This window comes from Populus euphratica, unplaced genomic scaffold, assembly GCF_000495115.2.
Source record: "Populus euphratica unplaced genomic scaffold, PopEup_1.0 scaffold34.1, whole genome shotgun sequence".
Taxonomy (NCBI): Eukaryota; Viridiplantae; Streptophyta; class Magnoliopsida; order Malpighiales; family Salicaceae; genus Populus; species Populus euphratica.
The window spans coordinates 369653-375652 of NW_011499883.1; the positions used below are offsets into that span (position 1 = coordinate 369653).

At 37.0% G+C, this 6000-nt stretch overlaps 1 pseudogene; it reads left to right on the top strand.

Moving 5' to 3' along the window:
• The first annotated feature begins 2652 nt into the window (after positions 1-2652).
• On the top strand, positions 2653-4809 carry LOC105129874 (uncharacterized; annotated as a pseudogene).
• Positions 4810-6000: the final 1191 nt, after the last annotated feature.

The following is a 6000-nucleotide window of genomic DNA, read 5'->3' on the forward strand; positions in this document are numbered from 1 at the left end:
GAAGCTAATGGTGGAAAAAAAAAAGAAATGGGTGGCAATGGCGGCTATTACTATTATTGGTGAGAGGATGGGTTGGTAGAGGAGGTTGAGCTACCGTTGGTCACGGTATTAGTAAGGTTGGAGTGGCTGAGATCACCGTGGAGACAAAAAGAATAGAGAAAATTAGCTACATAAAGAAAAAAACTAGGGAATGAGACTTATTCTTTTGTTAACTTTACACCTGATTTTCTTCATACACGAGCCATGAAATTCATCCCCATTTATAGAGAGTAGAAGATACATATTTTTTCTTTAATGATATCAAATCTTGACCCTTGATTTAGCCTCGAAAGATCTCAACTATCGGCTTAAAGTGGGCATTATGAATTGTCAAATGAAAGTTATTTGAGTTGGCCTTTTTGGGGTGGCATCACGACCGTTATGGTGTTAACCAATCAGAAATGGTCATATTAGAGTGTAGTCAGATGTCAAGTGATCATTTTTGTACAAGTTTTGTTATATTTGGTGGAGAGATGAAGTGATGCCCCTGAAAAGTACCTCTTGAGTAGTTTTTTCATTGAAAATTGAAGAAAAAGAAGAAGATGAACAATAATAAAAAAGAAGTTGTTTTGGTAATGTTCAATTTAGTATTTGATTTGTGATTTTTATCAATTACACCCTTAATTGATCCTAAACTTCTAATTTTATGCAATTTTTTCCTTAACGAACTTCAATGTCAGCTTCGAATTTCAACACCGTTTTTATTTTTGTCATTATTTATGGATTTCTTTAATTTTACCTTCAATTGGCCATTAAACTTTTAATTTTTTTTCAATTTCACTCATGATTTTAATCAATTGAGCCCTCATAATTCGACTTTTTTTCAAAATGGTCATTAATTGCGAATTTCTTTAATTTAACTCATACTTGACCCCAAAACTTTGATTTTCTTGTGTTTTTACCCCTGATTTGAACTAAATGAATTTGTGAAAATTAAGTTTGGTCTTCTAAAATTCTAATTTTCTCAATTAAGTCCAAATTGAACTCCCAAACTTATTTTTTCACCATTTAAGCCCCTAATAAAATTAATTTGAACCATTTAAAATATAATTAAGTCCTTACATCTAATTAAATCATTTAATTGGATTCAAATTAATTCTTGAATATAATTAAACTTTTAAATCAAATTGACCTATTAAAAATCTAATTATATTCCTGAACTTAATTTTTATGTAGATTTTTTTAATAATTTTTTAATTTGACCCTGAAACTGTATTGTCTCTGCAATTTTAGATATAATGAAGTACAATTATGTTTATAATTTCATCTAAAATTACAACTTGATTTTTGTATTTTTAAAATCCTTTCTCATCCCCAGTTTTTTTAACTCCTTACTATTATTATTTTATTTTGTATTTTGAAAAAAAAGAGTAAAATTTTGAGGAATAGCCGAAACATTGGTTACGACAACAATGATCCAAAATAGAAGAATGTTGTGGCTGAGAAACTAATCAATGCTCTTGTTGGCCCGACGACAATCTTTCTGATGGAGTATTAAAATACAAAAACATAATTGTGATTGAGAATAATGATGACTTAAGAAACAGATTGGTGGGTGCTGCACATGATTCCCACACAAGAGGGCATACAGGGGTTCAGAACTCGTACAAAAGGTTGAAGGCATTTTTCTATTGGCATGCAGCGAAACAAATGGTTAAATAATTAGTGGAGGAATGTGATGTTTGTGAAAGAGCAAAGATAGAGAGAGTGGCTTATACTGGCCTATAGCATCCCCTTCCTTCACTAGAAGGCACATGGAGAAACATCACTATATATGGACTTCATTGAATCTCTACCTAAATCTAATGGAAATAATACAATTATGGTGATAAATGATAGATTCATCAAATATGCTCATTTCATTACACCGTCCCATCAAATATGCTCATTTCATTCATCAAATATGCTCATTTCATCAAATATGCTCATTGAATCTCTACCTAAATCTAATGGAAATAATACAATTATGGTGATAAATGATAGATTCATCAAATATGCTCATTTCATTACACCGTCCCATCCTTTTACAGCTCAGGATGTTGCTCCAATATTCTTGGATCATTTCTGTAAGTTTCATGGACCCCAGCTTCAGTTTTGACTAACAAGTTTGTTCTGGAGGGAATTATTTAAAAAGTTGGGAGTTAAGTTACTTGAGCTCAATATATCACCCCCACACAGATGGACAATCTGAGAGGGTGAATCAGTGTTTGGAAAAGTGCTGACGAAGTATGACGATGTATAATCCTAAGAAATGGCTTTTACGGTTGTCCTTTCCCAATGATTGTATAACACCAGCTATCATTCATCCATTAAAATGTGCCCCTTTCAGCCACTGTATGGATACCAAACTCCCAGTAGGGGAATGGCGCCACAAGACATGTATCTCTAGTGGTTTCAGTGGATGCTTTGTTGCAGTTAAGGTTGGACATGGATCAGGTTCTTCAAAGACAGTTAGGCATGGTAAGAGACAGGATGAAATATGTGGCTAGCAGGGGAATGACTAATAGAGAGTTCAGTGTGGGAGATTCCATCTACCTTAAACTAAAACCATATAGATAGACAAGTGTGGCTTTGAGGAGAAACTTCAAGCTTAAGGTGACTACATTACCTACAATGGATGAATATGGGAAGATTAAGATGACTGTAGTAGAAAATTCTAGAACGAAAGCTAATGAAGAAAGGTAACATGGCCGCCACAATGGGGATGGTGCGTGGTCTAATCTGTTCGATGAAAACGCTATGTGGGAAGATTTATATGAGCTTAGTAAACAGTTTTCAGGCTTCTGTCAAGATTCTTGAGGGCAAGAATCATTTTAAGCAAGGGGAATTGTTGCCAGTCTTCAATTAAAAAGGATGGAGATTTAAGCATGTGCAGAATGTGGAAGGCATGTGAAGAAAATAGCTGTACAAACTAGCTGATTTGATCATGTGAGATAAGTTAGTTCTGAGGTAGTTAGTTTTTAAGGTAGTTAACCCTTAATATTTGGAATAAACTAATTAGAAAAATTGTAATTGGAGAGGGAAAACACTAGAATATAAGTTGGTGTACTGGAAACGTAAAGGGCAAGAAAAAACCATAGCAAATGCAGTCATTCTCTTTGCTCTACTTTTCTTCTGTAACTCTTCTCTTGTTAAGCTGATAGCTTAAAACACTCGTGAGTCATTCAGTGGCTTATGAATTTAATGTGGAGGTTGATAATAAGGTGGTTCCGTTCAAGTTATTGGAGGACGTGAATCGTTAGGTGTTTGTTGATTTGCCTATTTTTAGAGTTGAAGACCCTGTTAGACCCAGTGATGAAAACGGGTTGATGGAGCCAAAAAAGGATGGTAATGGGTTGCCTGTTTTAGCTCCATTTCATATTGCTGGGCCCATCGGGATATGGGTTCAGGATGTCAAAGATATGCGCATTTCATTGCCGGTATGTGATTGATTTCCATTTTATTCGGTTCATTCTAATTCATGCCGGGTTCTTCTCAATGGTAGAATTTATTTTTGCTACCATGATTTCGGCTATATTTTCACACCTAGTTTACCATAGGAAACTTCTTCGGGATCACTTACCAAAAAAAAAAAAACTTCTTCGGAATCCGAAAAGATTTATTGTTATTTTTTAATCTGCAGCATGATGTGGATGCTGGTGTCTTGAAGAAAGTCATTTTAGCAGATGGTGCTGTTGTCCCGGTGAAGGGTGCGAGATCAGTTAGTCTGCGTCACCCGAATGATCTTCCAATGCCTCTAAATTGAACTCGATCTGGTTTTGCTTCTGGGCTTCTAACCTTAGCTGAACTGCTGCGTCATGGAAAGAGCTCGGCTCCTCTCTCCGAGGATTGTTGGGCCTCCCTCGCTCACATCTCCATATTGATATCATCATCACCTTCTTCTAATAACAGACTTAAGCTGAAGCGCCTTGCTCCTGGAGTTGTAGAGCTATCCTTTCCTGCAAAATCTCAACCTGTTGATTTGGAACAAGCTACTACTGCTCTAACTCCTAAACATTTCACTACAACGTGTCCATTCGCTTCTGTGGATGGCTCAAACTCGAACTTGGTTGGTTTCGAGAAATTTCTTACCTCTGTGTTGGGTCCCAAGGCTAATAAGAAGGTTCCTTCAAGTTGTTGGAGGCAGATGTGTCAGCTCAAACATTTGTTAAGACAGGGTTTGGTGTTGGGAAGAAATTGAAAGAAGTAGATGGGCTTGGTCTGGAGGCTATACCTAAATAGAGGACAAAGCCTGGGAGTTTGAGGATGCATTTTGAGGCATTGGCTAAGGTTGATGGCCAGAAGATAGTACCGGAGGGAGTGGTGCAGGTTAACCCTGTGATCGTGGAGGATACAGTGGCTCCTCATGTGCTTAGAGGGGATGTGAGCATGTCCAGAACTCCTGTTGTCCACCCTCCTTCCAATCCCTTCACCTTGTAAATCCTTTTGCTGGAGAAGCAGTGAATATTCTTTTTTTTCCAGTTATACGTAATGAGATGGTAGAGATGGACGTCGCAAAAACTATTGAACGAAGAAGATATGAAAAGGTTCATATTGTCTGTTCTATGAGTAATAAAATGATAGCCTTCAATCTGTGTTTCTTATTAATTATTTGTGTTACCAACATTTTCTTGGTAGCACCTGGAAATCTTTTTCAGGAGCTAGCCCAACAGGTTACATATAATTATCATTTATAGCTAGTCATTTCTGATAATTTTCTGGCAATACCTGTTGTAAAATCAATTCAGAAAGTGTAGGTTATATATCAGGTCAAGAGAGAACGAGCTGATCCTACTTTTTTCCGGTGAAATTCATTATATTTAAGGCAGTATCAAGATGCAAACCATTGCAGTAGACAAAACAATCTTTACCAATCGAATTCATGTGAGGATTAAGGAATTTGAGCATTAAATCCAGCCATCTGTTGCTTTCCCCATGCGTGTAATAAAACAGCTGGACGGGATTTAAGATGAAGCTTTCGTTTTATGGGGAAACAACGCCATCTGTTGTTCGTTTTTCAAACAAGCCGGTAGAGTCAGTTTACCCCTTTATTGCCACTTCTGTGGAGAGACGGGTATGTTATTTTGGGCAATAGATTGGTCAGTTGACATGTGTCTGTGGTAAAATACCGATTCTGGGTGTTCAAAAATACTGAACTCAGACTTGACGGCATAATTGCAATTACTCTCTCAAGCCATAAAAGATGTTAAAAAATGATAACTCTTAAGAGGGTTTTGTTGGGAATTTCGATCGGTGATGTTCTGATACTTGCTCATAGGAGGTCAAGCACGCTGATATAATATTTAACGTGGTTCGGCAAAACCAGCTACATCCACGGGAGAACTCATTTCATTATGTAAGGAGAGAACAAGATTTACAACAATAGAGGAGGAGGAATCATTCTCTCTTTTAACAACTCTCAACCTCACTCTTTTCTCTCTTTGCAGTGCTGCAATGGCAGCTACTGCTTGATGTCCTTGGCAGCACACTCTCTCCTACATTTCTCACATATTTGGCTCTACTACATCTCTCATTTTTCTCTCTAACATATACCTCTATTTATAGGCATTCATGGAGGTTATTCTTGGTTTGTTGTCAATATTAGTGGCTACCAACTCTAGCTCATTCAACAATGGTGGCCACCAACTCTAGTTCATTCAACAATGGTGGCTACCTATAGTCAATGGTTGGTGTCATCCATTTGTTGCACATGAAATGGCAACCAACCTAACAATCACCACATTTGCCATTCATGTGGGGCAACTTCAACACAAGCTTGCATCTTGCAGCTCTTACAAGCTTTTCATTTTGAGAGTATCTTTGGCCAAGTTTACAGGTACTTGCCAAACCTTTTAATTATCAGAGTAACCAAAGCACACCTTTTCTCACACAAAAGGATCACTATAACCAGATGGTCTGCCACATCACATCTGAATAGTGTTAACGTTTGTCTCTGGAATAACATTCCTCTTCGAGCGTATT